This window comes from Oryctolagus cuniculus, chromosome X (genome assembly GCF_051225735.1).
Source record: "Oryctolagus cuniculus isolate XC-2025 breed Fujian yellow rabbit chromosome X, ASM5122573v1, whole genome shotgun sequence".
Classification (NCBI taxonomy): Eukaryota; Metazoa; Chordata; class Mammalia; order Lagomorpha; family Leporidae; genus Oryctolagus; species Oryctolagus cuniculus.
The window spans coordinates 84,534,047-84,559,214 of record NC_142888.1 but is presented as its reverse complement, the minus strand read 5'-3'; the positions used below and the strand labels follow the sequence as shown (position 1 = coordinate 84,559,214).

General features: G+C 40.9%; 1 protein-coding gene across 2 annotated transcripts in view; it reads right to left on the bottom strand.

Annotated features, from left to right (window-relative positions):
- Positions 1-25,168, bottom strand: part of COL4A6 (collagen type IV alpha 6 chain) — a 312,990-nt gene that overhangs the window by 168,872 nt on the left and 118,950 nt on the right. The window lies entirely within an intron of this gene.

Here is a 25,168-nt window from a genome sequence, read left to right as displayed (position 1 = left end):
TTGTTCTCCCTGGGTTGAATTTCTAGCATGCCACTCAAAGTCTATAGTGGTACTTTTGTGCTGAGGAGTCAGATCCAAATTCATCAGGTCATATCATACAGTATCCTCCAAACACGCCAATTTCATTTTTCTTCTCCTCTGCTTGATGAATATGATGATGACGACCACAATGATGATAGTGATGATTATGATTATGATGGTGATGATGATGATGATGAAGATAAAGATGATTTCTAGGTGAATTTCCACAAAGCCTTCACATGACCTGGTGCGTGTTGACTCTCTCCAACCCTGGATCACTCAGTTTCAATCTAATAGGTGTGGGTTCATTCTATTCTGTAAAAACATCAAGACTATTCTTGCCTCAGGGCCTCTGCCTTAGCTGTTACTTCTTCCTGGAATGTTCTTCCTCTAGTTGTTTTTTATTACTGACCTATTTTCAGGTCTCAGTTCAACTGTCTTCTCAGAGAGGCCATTCCTAACAACTCAGCATAAACTGGTCTCTATTTCTTTCAATCACTTCACTCTGTTGTCTTTTCTTCATTATATATTCTATCATCCCTGATATAAGATCCATGTAAGTAGGTACCTTCTCTTTCTTGGCCAATATTGTAACACTAGCACCTAAAACAATGGATGGCATGCAAAAAATGTTTCATGGCTATAGGAATTAAGCTAAGATTTGAACCCTGGTCTGACTGACTGCAATGTTTTGACCTTAACCCTTATGCCTCACTATATTCTAAGTCTTTTGTGTACCAAAGCCTCAAAACCAGACCTCAAAAATGAGGAAAACTGCCATTCTGACCTTATCCACTTTGGGAAAAAAGCAAAACATTAATTCCAATATCTGTACAAGAACTTTATCTCTGGGATGGATTTAGTATCATCTAACTTTTTTTGTTTAATGTTGGCTTTTTTTTTTCCAAAGAGAAAGGCATGTTTATGAGTTGGCCTCACACTTAATCATTCTTGCCTCTGTGCACTCTGTGTCTTTTCCTAATTCCCATGGAGCACTGTGAATTTCTCAAATGGTCTCTTATCTCTTTAGACATTCCCACAACACTTTATCACCAGAACACCTCGGTAATAAGGTAGTGATGGCAGAGCTATGACAAAATATTGCTATTTTAGATTCTAAACACCTTCCTGATATGAGATATTTTATCTCTCTTATATGCCTTTGACATGGTGAGTGCTACTGTACACTTTCCAGTTTGCCCTCCATTTTATGGTGTATAGGACAGACAAGTTTTTATATGGTTGATATCAAGAAGTGCTCTGGGAGGAGGAACCTTGGTGGCTGGTATAGAATTGAGAACAAAGAGCACTGAATTTAACCTTTACCTATGCTGTCAACTTGTCTCATATTATAAACTATATTTCTTGTGGTTATGGGTAATACGCATTTGCTTCTCCAAACGTTTTGTATTTTGCAAGTAGTCTTTAATGGGTACGTATAGTTAGTAGGGAGCAAAAGATAACACGTATCCCTATATGACAGAAGTCATCCCCTTCAAAGGAGAAGATTCAGTAGGTGTTGTCAAAGTCAAATGGCATCTATTTGGAGCTATGGCTTACTGCCAAGCAGTGTCTAGTCGGGTGTCCCATAAAATTCGTCTATCAGCAAACAAACACCAAACCGACAAAAAACAAGATTCCAGAAGAAAAAGAATCATCTATTATACACCAAAAGTTTCCATATCCCAACATGAAGCATGGATGTTAGAAACAAGGGGACTGGATAAGACGGGGGGAAAATCCCAATAACAGGAGCTGAGTAAAATCATAAGGAGCAGAAGCTAGCATTTCTCAGGAGCTTGCCAGAACAAGAAGGCAAAGATATCCAGCTAACAGACAGGAAGCCATCACTGTCCTCTGTCACTGAGGAAAGTAACCAGAGAAGCCCCACTGGCTAAAAGGCAATTTCCTGTAATGCCAGCCCTGGCAGCTTCCCCAGGAGTCTTCAATTACAGTGAGGTGGGAGGGGTTAGAAGTAGCTTCCAGGGAACATGACCAGACTTGGCCATGAGGAGGCCTCTGTCCTATTATGGCTTGTCTGGGGGACATTTCAACACCTCCACAACCAGGCCACATCACTGGTATCATTGTCACCTCGGAAGATTTTCCCTTTCCCCTCAAAATCCAACCTTCCTTATGCTCACAGAAAATTAACACTGGAAAGGCCTTGGGGGAATCGTCTAGTACTTAATCTAATACTTAACTCTATTAGTCCAGCACATAATTTTACTGCAATTATTTATTACTCTCCCTTGCTATCCTGAAAAAGAAATTCATAGAAATAAGCTATAATAGATACATAAGCAGTAATTTAAGAAACACATATTTGTTAATCATATTGCAAAGGAAAATAATTTATATCAACATAACATATATTTCAGTATGTAAAAGCTCATGTCTGGCTGTATTAGGAGATGAAACAAAGTGAGCAGCTAACAGCTCTACACGGAATCATCATGAATGCAACAGCCTGCTCACACAGAACAGAATGACACTGAGCTGTGCTACTGGTGACCCAAGTACCAGGAACGTAGTTGCTATTACTGCGGTGATTCTCTGAAATGGCAAATAACTCATGGCAAGGTTCTGGGAAAGAAGTACAATTTTCCCTTTAGTTACAAGGTGGCTTTAATCATAACAATAAAACCATAAAAAATTCATTCAATATATAAAATGTGGTTATGCTCGAAACTCAGATAATTTCAGGGCTGGTGCTATGGTGTAGCAGGTAAAGCCGCCACCGGCAGTGCCAGCATCCCCTATGGGCACTGGTTCAAGACCTGGCTGCTCCTCTTCCGATCCAGCTCTCTGCTATGGCCTGGGAAAGCAGTAGAAGAGGTACTTCCATTAAGAACCACTAGTGTAACCCAAATCACCCACTTTGCAGATGACAAGACAGAGGAAATTACTTTACCTGGGTCACACTGCTAGTGAGTTGACATAGCACTTCTGACCTAATGCTGTATTCTTCCCATTATTCCTTACCTCTGAAGCCTAATTTCAAGTTCCATTTTCTCCATAACCATTCCAGTTTTGGTAAGAAGCTACAGCACTCACTAAATGTCCTACACATTGCACAAGGGTCACATGTTGCTATGGGATACTCCTATAATGGCGCATGACTGGGAATCTTGTTTCCTTAGCCAGACACTCACATCTATACAGGAAAAGTCAGCTTATTTTACCTATTTGTATACCCTCATAATGTTGAAAAATCAAATCTATGCTCTTGCCTTCCCTGAGGTAGTAAACTTTAGTTAAGAATATAAGTTATGGAGTTAATCTGTATAGGCTTACATTTCAGCTGTAATATTTCTGAGTTAAGTGAACTTGGGTAAGTGACTTTATCTCTGACACCCAATTTTGCCATCTTTCATATGAGGATGGCAACAGTATAGGGATTGATTGGAGGATTATTTTAAAGATTTATTTTATTTATTTGAAAGATATAGTTACATAGAAGTAGAGACAGAGAAGTGTTTCCCATCTGCTAGTTGATTCCCCAAATGGCCACAATGGCTGGAATTGAGGTGATCTGAAGGCAGGAGCCAGGAGCTCCCTCTGGGTCTCTTTCGTGGGTGCAGGGGCCCAAGGACTTGGACCATCCTCCGCTACTTTCCCAGGTGCATTAGCAGGGAGCTGGATGGGAAGTGGAGCAGCCAGGACTCAAACCAGCACCCATATGGGATGCTGGCACTGCAGGGTAGGGCTTTAACCTGCTGCGCCACAGCACCAACCCCTGGACTTAATAAGATAAGGTATGCAAAGCACTATAACTAATAGTAAGCACAAAGTATCAGTTATTATTACACTAGCATTAGCTATGCCAGGCCATTCAGCATTTCTACAACATTCTGGCCCCTCTCTGGAGCTGACTGTAAAGTGGTGTATAATGGTGTGGCCATGCACTGTCTTCAATTGATGTCCACTCTGCTTGGTCATGGTGTCCACTTAGATTTGTTGAAGTTTGTGGATAACTGATTATTAAATAGTTTTATTATCTCACACATTCATCATTTTGCTGGAGTTGACTCCTGTGTTGGAAATACCCTCCTATTCTCCTTTCCCATTTAGCATGAATGAAACATATTCATTTTCAAAACCAGCTCAAACACCATCTTATTGATGAAGATGCTCAAAATTTTGGCTGTACTCTCAGCCATGTCAAGTAAGAAGTTCTTATTCTTTGCTCTTTGATGATGGTGTTTTGCCATATTTTATTTTAGTTCTTCCACAAGATTTGGATTAGAAGAATGTCTTCTTCTCTATAGCCTTGGCACAGCAGGTATTCAGTAAAAGATCATGCAATAACTGTTCTTGGCACAACTGTGTTACAAGCGTTAGATCAGTATCACCTGGGCTTGTCCCTCTTCCCCTGGTTTCCTGCAATAAAGGGATACATCAAAGTGTCCTTCCATCAGCCAATATGCTTTCCCAGTCATTGGCAGTGTTTTCGGGCATGGGTAGCAGCAGAAATGACTATAATTTAAAAGGTAACCTAGGAAGCAAGAGATAGAAGGTGAGAGGGGTTTAGATGGAGTGCTAGAATCATTTGCAAAATTGAGTTATCATGTGAGCCATTTCATTCAGAAGCTTGGGTCACAAAAGGATGGCTGTGAAATATTTCATTTTGACCATTCATTTCACAGATATTTATTAAGCACTTACTATGTACTAAGCACAACATAGTGGCTGCTCCACTCTTTTAGATATGGAAGATAGATGCTATATCATATAGCCACAAGTGAAACCAAGTGCCTGCTCTCATGGTATTTATAATACAAAGGGCAGATACAGAAAATAAATGTTATGTACATATTTGTCAAATGATACGTGTTATGGGGAAAACAAAATCAGAGCAAGAGGGACAGGGAGTGTTGCTGTCAGGTTGCTGTTTTATATAGGGAACCCAGGGGAGGTCTTACTTATAAGATGACTTTTGAACAGAAAAGAGTATTTCTCAAAACACTATCCTTGGACCAGCGGAGGAGCCCTAGGAATTTGCTAGAGATGCGAGTTCTTGTCCCCTAGTAGATCTACTAAAACAAACTTCAAAGTGGGGCCCAGCAATGCATGTTTTAAGAAATCATTCAGTTGATTCCAATGCACACTAACACTGAAGAAACACTAGTGTAGAAAATGAAGGAGCAAGCTCTGCAGATATCTAGAGAAAGAGTATTCCAGAGAAAGGGGACAGCAAGCGCAAAAGGCAATAATCAAGGAAACACGCTTGATGTTTTGGCCAAATAGCAAAGAGGTCAGAATGCTAGAGTGGAGTGAAGAAGTTGATGGAATAACAGTGAATCCAGAGATAAAGCAGGGACCAGACCATATAAGATTTAACATATCACTTAAGAATTTTGCTTTTGGAAAGTCAGTGAAGGGTTTTGAACATATGAGTGACACCAATTGATTGCCTTTTTTAGACACGGATCATGCCAGCTGCCATATGAACTGCAGTGAGGCAAACACGAGAGCAGGAAGGCCACCTAGGAGGCTGATGTAGTGGTCTCACAGAAGGACGCTGGTGGCCAGAGCGAGATGGGCAGTCACAGAGACCGTCAGAAGGGAGAAGAGTTCAGATTCATTTTTTAAAAGATTTATTTATTTATTTGAAAGTACATAGGAGAGGGAGATAGAGGGAGAGAGAGGGAGAGGGAGGGAGAGAGAGAGAGAAAGTCTTCCATTCGCTGGTTCACTCCTCAATTGGCTGCAATGGCCAGAGCTGTGCCAATCTGAAGCCAGGAGCCAGGAGCCTCTGCTGGGTCTCCCACGAGGGTGCAGGGGCCCAAGGACTTGGGCCATCTCCTACTGCTTTCCCAGGACATAGCAGAGAGCTGGATGGGAAGTGGAGCAGCCGGGACTCAAACCGGCACCCACATGTGATGCCGGCACTGCAGGTGGTGGCTTTACCTGCTACGCCACAGTGCCAGCCCCCAGATTCATTTTGATGGTAGAACTGCTGGGATTTGCTGATGGATTGGAGGTGGGATGCGACTGAGAGAGAGGAATCAAGGATGACTTTAAGGTTTTTCTATTAAGCAACCAGAAGGATGTAACTGCCACTTATTAAGATGGAGAAAAACTGTTGGAGGAGATGACTTAAGGACATCAGAAATTATGTTTTTGAAATGTCTATTAGACTTCGAAATGGAGAAGTGGAGTAGACAGCTGGCTATGGAAGTCTGGAGTTCAAAGAGGACAGCTAGCTTGAAGATGTGAACGTGGTGCCTTAGTCAGTATACATTCAACTATGTTGTAGGAACACACCTGCAATCTCTATGGCTTATCTCAAAGGAAGTTTTATTTCTTGCTCATGTCACAATCCAGTGAGGGGCAGGCAGCTTTCCTTAGTGTCCTTCTTCCAAAGGTGAGTTGGATTTCTAAGCTCCTTTTGTCTACACCTCCACTGTCTCACATGCTAGCACCCTTTTTGTGTTAACTTCCCCTGACTGGACTCGTGCATGGTTTGTGCTCATAATCCCCCCAAAAAACAGATACACTGGAAAGCATAACATAAGAGGCAGGAGAGAACATGGATTGCTTGTGAGCACCATCTCTGCCACCAATGATACATAAAGCCACAAGGTGAGATGAGAACACCGAGGGAATGAACGCAGATGAAGGTTAGAGAGCCTGTTCTCGAATGGAGCAGTGAGGCACTTCAGCGTGGATACAGCGTAACGGGGCACCAGGAATATCCAGTGAGACTGGTAGAGAAACAACTTAGACAGGGTCCCGGATGGCAAATAATAATGATAATAATAATAAAAAACATTTAAAGGGCAGAAAGAGTAGTAAAGTGTGGTGATGAAATCTGATAACACACCAATGGATTTAGCAATGTGGTGATCTGGACCAGAGAAATTCAATGGTTTGGTGGAGATAAAAGTCAATTATGGGGCTGGCACTGTGGTGTAGTGGGTAAAGCCACCACCTGCAGCACTGCCATGCCATATGGATGCCAGTTCAAGTCCTAGCTGTTCCACTTCCGATCCAGCTCTCTGCTATGGCCTGGGAAAGCAGTGGAAGATGGCCCAAGTCCTTGGGCCCCTGCACCCACGTGGGAGACCCAGCAGAGGCTTCTGGCTCCTGGCTTTGGGTGGGCGCAGCTCCAGCTGTTGTAGCCAACTGGGGAATGAACCAGTGGATGGAAGACTCTCTCTCTCTCTCTCTCTGCCTCTCTCTCTCTCTATCATCTCTCTGCCTCTCCTTGTTTCTCTGTATAACTTTGACTTTCAAATAAATAATAAATCTTTTTTAAAAAGTCAATTATGTGTGTTCAACAGGGCATGGGAAATGAGGAACTAGAGAAATCCAATCTCAAGTAGTAAAGGGAAAGTGATAAATGACAGTTTAGCTGCAGAGGGATAGAAGGCCAAAAGAATGTTTTTTTTTTTTTTTTTTAAGATTGGAAATTTTGGAATATGTTAGTATTTCAAGGTCAAATGTGTTTTTGTGGGTGGGGGACAGGAATTGTTGGGGAGGGTGACTATAATTAGATGAGAAACAATGGTTTCTCATACACAAGTTGGTGGCATGCCCCTTGGATAAGAGTGTGGAAAGTTCTCTACTTTGAGAGGTGGGAAGGAAGACTATGTGGATACATGTGCATGTAGGTTGGTTGATGTGGTGATTCTGAGTATCCAGGAATTGTCTTAATTATACTTTTGTCCCCCAGTGAAACACAAATCAATGTTGTCACCTGAAAGTAAGAATGGAGAGAAGGTCCTGGAGGCTTGAGGAGAGAGAAGATGTAAAACAATCAATTTGGAGAGTAAGAGAATGTGAATAGGGAAATGTGACAGAACTGCCAGACAGCTCCAAGGGCCCACTGAAGATTAGTGGTCATGGACTTTAAGGAACACCAATGACCAATATTGTAAGGTTTTCTTTAGCCTTGTCCAGTCACATGGGTACAGATACAGATTAATCTGAAGAAGAGTTGGATTTAATCAGGACTGTATTCTGCTAGGTGAGAATTATAAAAGAAAAGAGAGGCAAGGGAGTCATGGGTGTATGGAAAGAACTGATTACAATGATGGACCATGGAATCCAGGCTTCCTAAACAGGGAACTGAGAATGGGCAGTGGTTAAAGGGCAGCAGAAAGGTAGTAGGATCAACAGATGGTTGATGCTGGTAGAGCTGAAGCAATGCATGGGTTTTGGGACAGTGACTGTGACTCAAAAGAAAAAAAGAGGTGTTACGTCAAAGAGTCTAAAGTCTGTTAATGTTTTACATAGTGCAAAACAAGACAATTCTTGGAATATCATAAATACTTTTTAGATCAGCTAAGTAAATGGTGGATGAAATGGCTGTTCAATCCTGGTTTCACACAATATAACAAAATCTGTCCTGTTTTCGTAACTTCAGGTTTCTTCAAAATAGGTTTCGCATCAAGTATCAGCAGGTTTTCCGCCACAACTCCAAAACAGATATGTTAGATGTATGTATGTCTAGGGGACATAAACACATACCCAATATTACATGGATTATTTACATTTCTACTTTTCCTCCTAAAACATTAAGTTCCTTTGAAATGAAGGCTTTGGTTTGTTCACCATAAGATGAATCAACTTAAATCTTCTAAGCTTCAATTCCCTAAGTTATAAAATAGGGATAATATTTTACTTTTCAGGATTTCATGAGGGTAAAAGATACAATGCCCCTTGTGTAGTGCTTGGCACACATAATATGTTTAATATAGGTTAGATGATATTATTTGTAATTATAGTATCTAGCATTGTGCATGAAGGCACCTAATGGGTATTCACTCAATGACTAATTCCCATTTTAAAGATGAACCAGTGAAGGTTCAGTTGTTAGATGGTTTCTTCAACATATGAAGTAAAGTATCAGAGTTGGAATGAGAAGCTAATATCCTCATTATATATGCCACTCATTTTTTTTCTATTGGATCTGCTGACACTAAATCCAGTAATTATCCTAAAACTTAGAAGTCAGGGAAAGAGAGATGAATATTGAGAGAGTTACCTTTCCTTTTTGCATTGTTTATGATTATCACACTATTTAATTTACATTATTTGTACCATTTGTACACCTTCTTTTTTTTATTTTTTGACAGGCAGAGTGGACAGTGAGAGAGAGAGACAGAGAGAAAGGTCTTCCTTTGCCGTTGGTTCACCCTCCAATGGCCGCTGCGGCCGGCACGCTGCGGCCGGCACACCGCGCTGATCTGATGGCAGGAGCCAGGAGCCAGGAGCCAGGTGCTTTTCCTGGTCTCCCATGGGGTGCAGGGCCCAAGCACCTGGGCCATCCTCCACTGCACTCCCTGGCCACAGCAGAGAGCTGGCCTGGAAGAGGGGCAACCGGGACAGAATCCGGCGCCCCAACCGGGACTAGAACCTGGTGTGCCGGCGCCGCTAGGTGGAAGATTAGCCTAGTGAGCCGTGGCGCCGGCCCTGTACACCTTCTAAATAACCTTAATATATGATTCTACTTTTGAAACAAAGGAAACTACTTTTGAAACAAAACTATTTTTGAAAAAAAAGGGGAAAAAATTAACACTTTTTTTAAAGGCAGAGTTGTACAGAGAGAGGGAAGGACAGAGAGAGATATCCTCCATCTGCTGGTTCATTCCCCAAATGGCTGCATCAGCCAGGGCTGGGCCAGAATCAATTTAAGAGCCAAGAGTTTCATCCAGATTTCCCACATGGATGGCAGGGCCCCAAGTTCTTGGTCCATCTTCTGCTGCCTTCCCAGGCACATTAGCAGGGAGCTGGATCGGAAGAGGAGCAGCCTGGGCTCAAACTGGTGCTCTTATAAGGGATGGTGGTGCTGCAGGATCAATACATTGGCATAGGCAAAGACTTCTGGGGAAAGAGCCCAGGAGCACAGGCAATGAAATCAAAAGCAGGCACATAAGATTACATCAAGCTAAGAAGCTTCTGCATGGCAAAGGAAACACTCAACAAAATAAAGAGGCAACTGACAGAATGGGAGAAAGTATTTGCAAACTATGCATCTGATAAAATATTAATTAAAAAGATAATTGAAAATGAATCTTGATGTGAATGGAATGGGAGAGGGAGCGGGAGTTGGGAGGGTTGCGGTTGGGAGGGAAGTTATGAGGGGGGAAAGCCATTGTAATTCATAAGCTGTACTTTGGAAATTTATATTTACTAAATAAAAGTTAAAAAAAAGATTAATTAATAATCAGGATCTACAAAGATCTCAAACTCACCAATAACAAAACAAACGTTAGGAAATGGGCAAAGGACTTAGACAGGTATTTTTCAAAGGATGAAATACAACAGACACATGAAAAAATTCACAGGCTCACTAGCCATCAGGTAAATGCAAATAAAAACCACAATGAGATTTCAACTTACCTCAGTTAAAATGGCTATCACCCAAAAATCAAAAAATAATAAATTCTGGTGAGGATGTGAAGAAAAAGGTACCCTAATTCACTGTTGGTGGAAATGTAAACTAGTACAACCATCATGGAACACAGTATGGAGATTCCTCAGAAACCTGAAAATAGATCCAGGCATACCACTCCTAGGAATTTAACCAAAGGAAATGAAATCAGCATATGACAGAGTCATTTGTATCCCATGCTTATTGTAGTTCAATTCACAATACCTAAGATATGGAATCAACCCAGATGTCCATCAAGTGATAACTGGATAAAGAAAATGTGGTATACACACCATGGAAAACTACTTCGCCATAAAAAATAATGAAATCCTGTCTTTTGCAACAAAATGGATGCTACTGGAGGCTGTTATGCTTAGTGAAATAAGCTGGTCCCAAAAAGACAAATATCAAATGTTTTCTCTGATATGTGGTAGTTAATATAGAATACAAAAATAGTATTTTAATGAAGCTGACATCTTATGGTTTGATTATTGTTTTTAGTCTTTGTCTATATTCCTATGGAACAGTGGTCTTTCTAATTTTTACTCATTGAACATTATGGTAAGTGTTGCATTAAGCCTGTGATTGTAAAGTAAGCTGAAATTATTTTATTATGAAAATTAAAAGAAAAAGGGAAGGAAAGAGGGGACATTGAGGGGCAGAGGAAGGGAAGTGTATGGTTATCTTCTTAGAATTGCATCTATGGAATATATGAAATCTGTTCGCTTTATATTAATAAAATTATTTAAAACAAACAAATAAAAAACCTCCTGAGTTTCATAGAGCTGATGTCATTGTTAGCTAAGTGACAAAATGAAGACTGAAAGTCAGGGCTTTTTCTTTTTTTTCTTCAGTGCACAGCTAAACATCTACCAAGGAAAAAAATTACACAAGATGCCAAAGTGCTCTTTTATAAACTTCAGTGCCTACTTATGGTCCAGAAATCTGAAGAGGCCTCTTTGGCTGGATCAGACCCATTGTTAATGTCATACTGATAATAATGGCTACCGTGAACATCTGCTATGTGTCTTACTAAGTACTTCACTTTTGTTATCTTACTGAACTGTCTCATTTTCATTGTGAGGTAGGCACTATTTTTAGCATCATATCACAGAAGAGGGAGTTGAGGCTAGAATGATTATATAATTGGTCTGCCCAAGGTTACTGAGCTAGGGAGTTACACATATTCAAACCTAGGTTTGACTCAAAATCTTAGAACTCTTCCACTAATCCAGTTCTGGTTTGATATTATCTTAGTTTTCTGAACTTTGTGTCAATAGTACAGAGAGCATGGCTTTAATGTAGTAATTCTAAAACAAAGACCTGCTCATTGAAATGTAAACATACACACATATAAAACCAAGCTGGGTCCTGTTCTGTGTTTAATATGTGCTTCTCTCTGAGTGGCAAAGGGGAGGGTTGTGGGTGGGAGGGACGGTATGGGGGGGAAGCCATTGTAACACATGAGTCGTACTTTGGAAATTTATATTCATTAAATAAAAGATAAAAAAAAAGTTCATGGAAAAAAAAAATATGTGCTTCCCTCTAAAGAACGGTTCACTATGAGTTTATGAATGAAAGACTCTAGGAAGAGAAGGAAGTGACCTGTGGGAGTTGGCTCCCTATCAGGTGAGAGTTGCCACCCACACTTTATTTTCAGGAAGACGCTGACACCAGGCATTGCTGAGTAGTTCAGGAAGGCCTCTCCCTCCAACATCTGTCCAGCTATGTTCACACCATACACAAACATAACTGAGTTAGGGAGTGGGAGAGGAATAAGCATGCTGGATTTCATTTGAAAAACCCCAGCCATCCAGAATGAAACAGGGCCTCGGGGAATGTAGTACTGCTGAGTTAGAACTTAAAGTGAGTGTGCTAAGCAAATGCATAACATACAAATACACAAACTAAATGTTGCCCATAATGTTCTTAAATTAGATGCATCCCTTTCCTCTCTCACTGAGAATGTACTGAGCAGCAGGGAAAGAGCAGCATCTCCAAAGGCTAGTCACTGGCAGCAGGTGAGGAATATGCTTCAAGGCTGCAAGAGACCTGAGGTTCAAAGATCCCACAGCTCACACACAGTTAGGGTGGCCAGACTCAGCATAAAATTACAGGATGCTCAGTCAAGACTGAATGTCAGAAAAACAAAAAGGAAGTTTTTCATGTATGTATTACCCAAATTAGTCTAAGAATGTCCCATGCAATTTTTTTTTTTGACAGGCAGAGTGGACAGTGAGAGAGAGAGACAGAGAGAAAGGTCTTCCTTTTGCGGTTGGTTCACCCTCCAATGGCCGCTGTGGCCGGCGCACCGCGCTGATCCGATGGCAGGAGCCAGGTGCTTCTCCTGGTCTCCCATGGGGTGCAGGGCCCAAGGACCTGGGCCATCCTCCACTGCACTCCCGGGCCACAGCAGAGAGCTGGCCTGGAAGAGGGGCAACCGGGACAGAATCCAGTGCCCCGACTGGGACTAGAACCCGGGGTGCTGGCGCCGCAAGGCGGAGGATTAGCCTAGTGAGCTGCGGCGCCGGCCAGCAATGTTTTTTGTTAATGCTTCAGTGGGGGATAGTTTTGAGACTGTGGGGAGCAAGCTGGCTCCAGAACATTCCCAAGTCCACATTTTTTTTTGCTTCCAATTCTTACATGTCCAAAGACTCATGCAATATTTGGGACATACTTTCTACTAAATTTTTTTTCATCATTTATCTGTGATTCAAATTTAACTGAGTATCATCTATTTTAGTGGAAGCCTTATAAATAGGACGATGAGACACTTGCATGACAGGTTAAGCTATGAGCTATGAGCTGTGTCAAAAAAGAAAAAAAATGGTTAGTAATAACAGTTAAAGTAAGATCTACTTTTTGGAAAATTAAGAGGAAACTCTGGTTTCTTTTTGTAAATATCACTCTTACTAATTTATGTTATACTGTGTTTTTTAAAGTAGGAGGGAGAGGTAGGGTTCTAACCACCATAGTATGGATTGAATTCATTCATTTTCTCAACAGATATATCTTTAAATATTTATTATTTATTTTAATTTTATTTCAAAGGCAGAGAGAGGGAGAGGGGGAGGGAGAAAGAAGAGGAAGAGGAGTAGAGGAGATCTTTCATCTTTTGGTTCCCATGCCAAATGTCCACAACAGCCAGGACTGAGCCAGGCAGAAGCCAGGAACCTGGGAATCCATCTGAGTCTCCCATGTTGGTGGCAGGCACCCACATAGTTAAGACATCATCTGCTACCTCCCAGGATGACATTGACAGGAATCTGGGTAGGAAGTGGAGGATCTGAGACTGGAATCAGGTATTGTGATGGGAGATGTGAGTGTTCCAAGCAGCAACTTGAATGATTAGCCAAACACTAGCCCTCAGCAACATTTACTAAGTTCCTGTTGTATACCAGGCCCTGTCCTAGATTCTGGGGGAAATGATGATGAAAAATAGAACATGACTTGTTTACGAATGACAAGTCCAAAATGGAAAGAGCCCAAATGTCCGACAGGTGAGTGGTTAAACAAATTATGGTATACCTGTACAATGGGATACTATCCAGCAATAAAAAGAAACAAACTATGGTTGAATATCACAAATATTATATTGAGCAAAAGCCAGATTCATAAGAGCATGTTTACTACCATGAATTCCTTGATGTGAAACTCTAGAATAGGCAAAGCAAATATATATCGGTCAAAATTACAACAACATTTCCATTTCTCTGAAAATCCTAGTCAGTTGTGGGTTTTTTTTAAACAATTTTATTGACATATAATTCAAATATCATACAATCTACATCTGCTATCTTTTTTTTTTTTGGACAGGTAGAGTTAGACAGTGAGAGAGAGAGACAGAGAGAAAGGTCTTCCTTCCATTGGTTCACCCCCCAAATGGCGCTATGGCTGGTGCGCTGCGCCGATCTGAAGCCAGGAGCCAGGTGCTTCTCCTGGTCTCCCATGGGGTGCAGGGCCCAAGCACTTGGGCCATCCTCCACTGCACTCCTGGGCCATAGCAGAGAGCTGGACTGGAAGAGGAGCAACCAGGACAGAATCCGGCGCCCCAACTGGGACTAGAACCCAGGGCAGAGGATTAGCCAATTGAGCTGCGGCCCTGGCCTACATCTGCTATCTTAATGGTCACCTTCTTTCTTCTCCAGCAATAACTGCACCTTTCATGCTCCATGGTATTGTACTCTAATAACCTCCCTTTGGCTACTTCAGAGAGACTGTGGTGCCAGCTTTCCAATATAAACATAAAATCTTATTTCAGGTAGTTAGGCTGGGCCTCATTTCCTTCCCCTGCAATGTGTGGTGGGGCTGCATGCTCTTCATATTCTGTGAACCTCCTCTTGCTCATAGACTTTAGGTATGCAACGAGTGTCATGGGTTTTAGTGGCAATTGCCCAGAGGCTCACTGCTCATTTATATTATTATTATTATTATTATTATTATGGTGCCTTTAGAAAACCATGCCAAGTTGGAAGTGAAATCCTTTGTTGATTCTAGTTGGGAGCCTAAGTTAGCATGGAAGACTTGACTAGCTTTCCAAAACTGGGGGATAAAATCTATAGCAGGAAATATTGGGATTCGAGGACAGAGGCTGCAACCTGTCGGAAATATCCTGACAGACTATATCCTCTGTTATCAAGTACAAATGGTCAAGGTCACTGCCATTTCTGTCTTTTGTACTAGAGGGAGGGATTCTAACAAATGTCCAGTTGAGACAAATAGGAAGTCTATGTGTAGGTCACCAGCAATAGCAACAAACAGGAAAGAGAATTGGAGGAAAATACAGGTTTTTCCCACAAAGATAAAATGTGGTTTGATACTGAGATCATGACGTAGCTTCTAAGGTGTCAATAAGGCTACAGATGTTTCATTTTCCTCAGAGATGAGATAAAATGAAATAGAGAGGAGACCCTGAATCTGGAAAATAGAATGGCTCGTAGCAAATACGTCCCTCATGGCTAGGAGGAAAAATGAAAGGGGAAAAAAATCTCACAAAGTATGAGACCCAATAAACAGCAGACCAGGACTCCTATCTTCATTTGTCAAAAACAATATGTTCCTTTTACCTAATTTTATGACTGAATTTTAAGCTGTAAATGCTTTCAGAAAATAATTTTCAGTTTGCTTGCAACACAAGCAAGATGAACCAGCTTGTCGTGTATGCTTGCATTGCTAAAATTAGAAGAAAAAACCCGAATCCCTTCTAATATGCAAAATGTAGAAACTAGTCAAGTAGCCAACTTGGTTGATGGAAATAGACTTTTAAAGCATCATGTTACAAAATGAAGTAGTGTATGTCATAAGCAAAGTTCAAATTCCCAGCTCAAAATTGTTCAAAAAGATTTATTTATTGGAAAGGCAGAGCGACAGGAAAGTGAGAGAGAAAGAGACTTTTCATCTGATAGTGTACTCTCTAATGGCCACAACAGCTAGGTCTGGACAAGGCTGAAGCCAGTAGCCAGGAGTTCCATCCAGGTCTCCCATGTGGATAGCAAGGGCCCAAGTATTTCTCAGGCATATTAGCAGGGAGCTGAATTGGAAGCAGAGCAGCCGGAACTCAAACTGGTGCTCTGATATGGGACACCATTGTCACAAGCGGTGGCTTAAGCCACTGCGCTACCATACCAGCCTCTCCTATACAGATTATTTGGTCTTAGCCAAAGGCCACAGGCAAAGGAGTAGTTCAGAGGTTCTGTCTCTGATTTCATGTTTAATGACTTCAAAACTCATGTACTTTTTCTTTCTGTTTCTTGGCAAAGCAACATAATATACAAGACTGGTTTTATAAAGCTCTTCTGTGGGCAGACCTTAGTTACAACTTTTGCTAATTCCTTTGTAAGACATAAACTACTAAATTTCAGTGAAGAAGCAGATAATCTGAAGGAGTAATGTTTTACCTATTAAAGAAATGGAATTTGTAGTTAAAATCCTCCCCACAAAAGGAAAATCCTTGGCCAAATGGCCTCACCTGTGATTTCTACCAAACGTGGAAGGGATAAGTGATACTGATCTTATACAAATTCATACAGAAAATTGAAGATGACTGTTTACTTCCTAACTCATTCTATGAGCCTAGAATTATCATTACAGATGAACATTTTTTAGGGATACAAATATAAAATTTAGGAAACTGAATATATAATATCTATACATTTAGATACTAATTTAAGAATGATATGATACAATATGTTGAAATCTTTACTTAGTATAGAGTTGGTCTTCTATGTACAAAGTTAATTGAAAATGAATCTTTTTTAATCAATTTTTTAACTTTTATTTAATAAATATAAATTTCCAAAGTACAGCTTATGGATTACAATGGCTTCCCCCCCATAACTTCCCTCCCACTGCAACCCTCCCATCTCCCGCTCCCTCTCCCATTCCATTCACATCAAGATTCATTTTCAACTATCTATATATACAGAAGATCAATTTAGTATATATTAAGTAAAAATTTCAACAGTTTGCACCCACACAGAAACACAAAGTGTAAAGTACTGTTTGAGTACTAGTTATAGCATTAATTCACATTGAACAACACATTAAGGACAGAGATCCCACATGAGGAGTAAGTGCACAGTGACTCCTGTTGTTGACTTAACAAATTGACACTCTTGTTTATGGTGTCAGTAATCACCCTAGGCTTTTGTCATGATTTGCCAAGGCTATTGAAGCCTTTTGAGTTCGCCAACTCCGATCTTATTTAGATAAGGTCATAGTCAAAGTGGAAGTTCTCTCTTCCTTTCATAGAAAGATACCTCCTTCTTTGATGGCCCATTCTTAATTGAAAATGAATCTTAATGGAGAATGGGACTGGGAAGGGGAGAGGGAGGAGGAGGAGTGGGAGTGTGGGTATGGTGGGAAGAATCACTATATTCCTAAAGTTGTACTTATGAAATTTGTATTCCTTAAATAAAAGGTTTCTTTGGGAGATAAAAAAATAAAAAAGAATGAGATGATATGATATGCAGAATGATATGACATAAAATTTATGAAATTGATCAAGTGCAATTTATTGCAGGAATTATAGATTGGTTTAACATCAAAAAGCAATCTACGATATTCACCATATTAGCAGACCAAAAAAGAAAACAAACATGATTGTTTTAGTAAATGCAGATCAAAAAAATTAAGAAAATCCAAAACCTCAAAGCAAACTAAAAATAAAAGGTAACTTCTTAAATTTGTTAAGGAGAATCTGGAAAGAAAAAATATTATACCCAAAGAAAAAAGCCAGAATACTTTCTCTAAGATTAAGAACAGGCAAAGATTTTTCCTTATCCACTTTTATTTCACATTGTACTGGAGGTTCTAGACAATGCAATAAAGCATGGGTCAGGGAAGGGTTGTGGTGGGAGGCATCCAGAATTGACAGGAATAAGTAAAATTGTATTCACAGGTGACATGATCTGTACACAAAACAATAAGAAAAACTATAAAACATTACTGGAACTAATAACTAATGCTAGATGATACAAGATCAGTGTACAAAAATCAATGATATTTCTATATACTAGCCACAAACAATTGGAAATTGAAATGAAAAATATTATGAAAGCATCAAATACATGAAATTGGAATAAATTTGGTATAAAATATGAAGTACCTGTACACTAAGGATTTAACTGTTGAGAAAAATTAAAGACTCAACATAAATGGAAAATATTGTTAAGGTATGGATTTTTGGACTGTCCAAAATGGCTGAATAGGGAAACAATATACTGCTTTATGCAAGGGGAACATAGCAGAAAAAAAGCGGTGGAAGTGCGTTCCCAGGGGAGAGTTGGAGAGAAATCTGCAGTGGAAATTCTACAGCAGGAAGAGGGATGTTGTGGATCAGCGTGGAAGGAGTGGACACACAGCAACAAGCGTGGGCATCACACACGACCCCTGTAGCCTACAGCTGGAGGATATGCAAGCTTAGGAGAGCGAGATGAGACCAGACTGCAACAGCCGTGCCATTGGTGATATTGCCAGAGGGAGAGCCTTGCAGACTATGTTGTCTTTCCAGTCTGGCCTGGTGCCTTAATTGGGGGCAGAGAATCCACCTAATCCAGTAGAAATAAAGCATGTTTCCTTCTCCCCATACTCCCACAAGGGCGCCTGGCAACTGGCAAGGAGAAGGTGCTAATTTGATTCCAGTAGCAGCTGTGATGACACTCGTGCATGTGTGTGACCCAGGGATCTTACCAGAGGGAAAAATCTGCATTCCCCACTGACTAAGAGTTGGCAGGGAGGGTTGACAGGGGGCTGGGCACCCGTGTAGGACTGTGAGGTACCCCAGCCTCTCAACATTTCACAGACTCTGGGGCTCAAACAGCCAAGGTGGAGCTTGTGGATGGGACAGGCTAATGGGATGGAGTAGATCCTTTGCACCCTGTCACTGTGGGAGCCTTGTGTACTGAGACTGTGGGAATTCTGTGACTGCACAAGAGGGCATAGGGTGTATCTGGGTCTCTGGGCAATCACTGTGGCTGGTGCCAGAGGCTCAGAGCTCCCTGACTGCCTAAGGTGGGTCATTGCAGTAGGATCCATACTCACACTGAAGACTACACAGCTCCTTTGTGTAGTTCATGTGGAAGCATGGGTGAGTGGTGTACCCACTGTGGACTAACCCCGGGCATTGATCACCATGGAAGAAAGGAGGTGAGGGTAGGATTATGCCACCAGAGGTGATCGCACCCTCCCCTATGCTGACAATAGAGGCGATCCACCATGCGTAACTTGGGAGTCACCCTGGATACTTGCCCCACCCTGGAGCACTGACCAGAGCTCCCCAGCCACACCCAGAACATGCCTCTGGGTATTCACTAAAAGAGCAGACACTCTACTAAGCCACAGAGGTATAGTCCAAAGATAAAATGCACCAGAGGAGAAAACAAGTATTTCTACAAATGCCTAAAAATAAACACAGAAATTCATGAAAGAAGAATAAGGAAGACATGACAAATACCATATGTTTTTCCTGATCTGTGGTAACTAACAGAGTATCAAAAAATGTAATGTATAGGAGTGAAGTTGACATTTTGAGATTCAATGATTAGTTTACAGCCCTTGTATCTACTGTTGAGGAACAGTGTTGTTTTTACTATTTGTTGAACTCTTTGCTTAGTACAGGATTAATTTTATGAGTATAAAGTAAACTGAAAGTAGATCATTGTAAAAATTGAGAGAGTTATTCTCTCTTATTGAGAGGAAAGAGGAGGAAAGATGGGAGGGTGGGTGGAAAATATCACTATGTTCCTAAATCTGTATTATGAATTACATGAAACTTATTTACCCTAAATAAAAATTAAGATATGGATTTCCCCTAATTTATTATGAGACTCAATGCAATTTAAATAACTATGAAAACATATAGCCAATTTTTAAAAAGAAAAAAAATGAAGCTTTAAGACATAGGATTTGACTTCAAAACTTACCATGGGTCTAAGAAATTAAGACAGTGTAGTATAGGTATAAAGATAGGCAGATACACCAAAAGCACAGAGTCCAGTCCCCACAGAAAGGCCAACTGATGTTTTTTACAAAGCTGCAAGGCAATTCAGTAGAGAAAGGATAGTCTTTAACCAATGGTGTTGGAATAGATACCCATATGAAATATAAACAATGAACTTTGTTTTGCACCTCATGTTATATACAAAAGCATAATTCAAAATGGATTGCAATTGAAAAGACCAAAACTTAAAAACTCTCCAGTTGAAAACTTTTCCAGTTATGAAACTATTTTTCTCTCTTAGATTAAGTAAAGATTTCTTAGTTATAATACCTAAATCTTGTGTAGAAAAGAGAAAAATAAGTAACTGGACACCATCCAAAGTATGAACATCTACTTTTTGAAAGATATTCTTAGGAAAATGTAAAAACAAGCCCCAGACAGAGAGAAAATATTTGCAAATCATATCACATGTATCATGAGGGACTACTGATATAAACAACATCATGAATGAATATCAAAATAATTACACTGAGGAATAGAAGCCTGTAAAAAAAAAAGCATCCCAGGGTAGGTGTTTGGTATAGTGATTAAGTTGCCACTTGGGACTGCTGCAACCCATATCAGAGTGCCCAGGTCTGAGTCACAATTTTGTTCACAATTCCATCTTCCTGCTAATGCACACCCTTGGAGATAGCACGTGGTGGTTCAAATACTTAGATCCTTGCCTTAGTGGATGAAGTTCCTAACTTGTGGCTTCAGCCTGGCTCAGCCCTGGTTGAAGCAGGCATTTGAGGAGAACCAGTGGATGAAAGATATTTCTCTCTCTAACTCTACACTTGATCCTAGCCAAAAGGCTGAGAAGTGATGTCTCTCTTACTCTGTCTCTCTACATTTCAAATAAAATGAAAACAGAATATATTTAAAGCATTTACATAGAATTCTAGAAAGTTAAAACTTATCTACAGTCATAGAGAGTAGAGTTGTTATTGTCCAAGCATGAGGGTGGTAGAGGGGTGTGAGAGAGACAAATTACAATGGAACATGATGAAACTTTTAGAAATGGACATGTTTATTACCATCATTGTGGTGATACTTTCATGGTTATATACATGTACACTGTATCTTTTTAAAGATTCATTCATTTATTTGAAAGAAGTCAGAGTTATGGAGAGAGGGAAAGAGGGAGAGGAAAGAGAGAGAGAGGGAGAGGAAAGAAAGAGGAAAGAGAGGAAAGAGAGGGAGAGGGAGAGAGAGAGAGAGAGAGAGAGAGAGAGAGACTTCAATTCACTGGTTTACTCCCAAAAGGGCTGTAACAGCCAGGGCTCAACCACACAGAAGCCAGGAGCCTGAAACTCCATTTGGGTCTCCCACGTGGGTACAGGGATCCAAACACTTGTGCTCCCTCTGTTGCCTTCCCAGGGCATTAGCAGGGAGCTGGACTGGAAGTGAAGCATCCAGGAATTAACCAGCACTCATATGTGATGCTGACACAAGAGGCAGTGGCTTAACCTGCTGCATCACAATGCCAGCCCCAAAATGTACACTTTAAATGTATGCAATTTACTGTAAATCAATTATACTTCACTAACACCATTTAAAGAAACACACAATAAACTAGGGTCACCCAAAGGGATTCAGAAACCAATCTGAACAGCTGTCCTCTAGCCAAATAAGTGATCATTTGAGCATCAATAATGGTAACTTGAAGGAATGAAATGCGTAAAATACTTAAAGTTCTACAAGTCCATAATGGTATTCTTCCCCCACCCCCTCCCAAAACACACACATACACAAAGCCACTCATTGGTCACCTTTGAAGGATACTAGAGAAAGAACTAATTATTTTAAAAATTGGCTAAAAAGGGGGGTAGCATTTATCCTGCCCTTGATAAATGAAATACAGTTCATGGTAACCATAAAAATTAATGAACGGATGTTTCTTCTAAATGAACTATTCAAGTATGCACATGAAAAGACAAAATTGTAGAACCAACATTTGCAACCCCCAATAGGAGATAAATATCAACAGCTACTAACATTACAGAAAGAGGAACAAGCAGACCTTGTGGGAATTTTGTACATCAATAATGATGGAAGATCAAAACACCCTTCACAAACTAGTCTTGCAGGGGAGTAGGGTGGGAAGAGAAATGGAAACTGATCAAGTTTCAAATCTAACTCTCAGTACTTTATAGTAAATATAGGGGAATAGCAAGCAACACACCCCACTTTTCTTAAACTACTGCACAGAGACAAAAGAAAAATTCAAGGGAAGCTGCAAATTAAAGTGATTAAGAGACTTATTCAATTGCAATGTGGGGAACAGTCTGGGCATTTGATTATATTATGGAATTATTGTCCATCTTGTTGTTAGTGTGGTAATTGGATTTTGGATGTTTTCATGACTTATTTTTTAGAGATATACACTGAAATGACATTTTTAAAAAGATTTATTTATTTATTTGAAAGAGTTACACACAGAGAGAAGGAGAGACAGAGAAAGAGAGGTCTTCCATCTGCTGGTTCACTCCCCAGATGGCTGCAGTGGCTGGAGCTGTGCTGATCCAAAGCCAGGATCCAGGAGCTTCTTCTGGGTCTCCCATGTGGGTGCAGGAGCCCAGTGACTTGGCCCATCTTCCACTGCTTTCCCAGGCCATAGCAGAGAGCTGGATTGGAAGTGGAGCAGCTGGGACTTGAACCAGAGCCCATATGGGATGCCAGCACTGCAGGTGGTGGCTTTACCCACTATGCCATAGCACTGGCCCCTGAAATGATCTTTGAGGCATGTTTCAAAACAATTGAGGATAGAGAGAAGTGAGGACAGATGAGACAAGATTATGAATTGGTAAATTTGAAGCAGAGCACTTGGTACATGGGAGGAATTTTATTTCTATCCTATTTTGTATATGTTTGAAATTTCAGAAGAGGAATTTAGGTTTCTGAGTTGGTACATGAATAAATGAATGGATTAAGGCAAGGGAGAAATAAGAGTCAAAGGTGACTCCTTCAGTTAGAGCAACAGGAAGGGTGGTAGTGCCATTTGCTAAGATGGGGAAGCATGGAGCAGGACCGAGCGTGTGCATGTGGGTTTAGAGAATGAGTTAAATTTGAGACACGCCAAGTTTGGAATATCTGTGAACAGTCTAGCAGATATGTCTAAGCAGTTTGGGCTTGAAGCTTGGAAGAGATGCAGGATGTATGGATGAGATTGTGTTCAGAGAGAGAAGTCCTTGAAGAAAACCCTGAGGAACACCTACCCTAAAGATCTGGGCAGTCGTAGCTCAAATCTGTATGAATACAAAGCAGAATGGGACCAAGACTCCCACTTTCGGAAGCTCACACTTTAGCAGGGAGACACACTCAATGAAATTCTATAGGCCTAACAACCGTCCCACATACCATGGAGAAGACACAATTTTAAAAATGTTCATATGCTGCCTTGTGTGGCTCTCCAAGTACTCTAAGAGCATTCATTAGCTTCATTTCCCACAAGACTGTGCCGGGAGTCAGAGAAGTGCTTGCTTCTTTGGAAATCAGTAGAAATCGCCATGTTTTAAGGACATGATCCTTCCCTGAAATACTCAGGGACAACCTTTCAAATGGGAGATGAATGAGAACCAGATACTGATAACACTTGAAAACTGGGCAAACAGTCCTAGAAACCCAGAGATGAATGGCTGGGCATAGGTTACTGCCCTGGACATAAGTTCACTAGCTAATTCAGTTCAAATGAGGTTGTCAGAGGGATAGGTGGGCTTATCAGGAGCTTCTAGGGATCTGATTTTCACTCTACAGCTCTACCAAGCAACTTTTCCTTTGCTTTTTTGGGTTCCAGAGATTAGGCCAAGTTCAGGGAGCCACCTTGACAATGCTGAAGTTCCTTAGGACATCACCACTATGTCATTGCACATGGTTCACAAAGCCAACATTCAGGAAAGCTTTATTGAGTAAATAAATTCAGTCAATAGATGTAACCAATCAGGGTACTCTAAAGGGAGAAGGTGAATCCATTTTTGCAACTATTTTTGCAAGATTTTTTCCTCTAAACTTAGTAAATTGCCCACTTAGAGATAAAAGCCTGAGTGTGATTAGTATTGTTGTCAGTTGTAAAGGACATTATGAAATGTACCTGGGTGCTTTTCTTGTGCCGTTGTTTTCCCACCTTGTCCTAGATTTGCCAATGTGCACTGTCACATTATGCCACATTGTGCAAATCTCTTTGTACAGAGACCTCTTCTCTATATTTCCATAGTCTAGCACAGTGCCTCATACAATCGTGGGTGGTTGTAATAGAGCTCTCCAGAGAAACACAACCAAGTGTGTGCATGTCCATGTGTGTGTGTGTGTGTGTGTGTGTAACTTTAAAGAACTGATTCCTTAATAATGTTGGAGCTAGCATGTCTCCAAACTGCAGGGCAGGCAGACAGGGTGGAGACTCAGGAAGAGTTTCTATTGCAGGTTGGAATACAAAGGCAGTTTGCAGGCAGAATTCCTTCTTCCTAACGGGATCTCAATCTTCTTCTCTAGAGGACCTCAACCAATTGGATGCAGTCCACCAGCCTTAGGGACAGTAATCTGTTTTAGTCAAAGTCTACTGACCACATTTTCAAATGATCTCTGGGCAGGTGTCATGGTGCTGCAGGCTGGGCTGCATCCAATCAGTTGAAGTCCTCTAGAGAAAAATACTGAGGAAGAAGAAATTCTGCCTCCAGACTGCCTTTGTGCACTCCAATCCCATATTGGAGTGCTGATTTGCATCCTGGCTACTCTGCTTCCAAAGCAGCTTCCTGCTGATGCACCTGGGAACAGTGGAGAGCGCTCAGTACTTGAGTTCCTGCCACTCACAAGGGAAACCTGGATGGAGTTCCAGGCTCCTGGTTTCACCCTGGCCCATCCCTTGCTGTTGTGGGCATTTGGGGAGTGAAACAATAGAAGGAAACTATCTATTTTCTTTCTCTCACTTTGCCTTTCAAGTAGATGAAAATAAACATTTCTTTAAAATCATCTCCACGGTAACATATTAATTGGTGTTTGACCAAACATCTGGGCACCATAGCCTGGCCGTAGTGGACACATGAATCTATGCACCACAGTGGTAAAATGCCTATTTTTTTAATTTAAAAATTTAATGCTTATTTATTTTATTTATTTGAAAGTCAGAGCAAGAGCAAGAGAGAGGAGAGAGAGGGACAGAGAGACCGCAGCAGAGACACCTCCCATCCACTGGTTTCCTCCCCCACATGCCTGCAACTGCCAGTGCTGGACCAGTTTGCAGCCAGGAGAAAGGACCTTCATCTGGGTTTCCCACGTGAGTTTCAGAGACC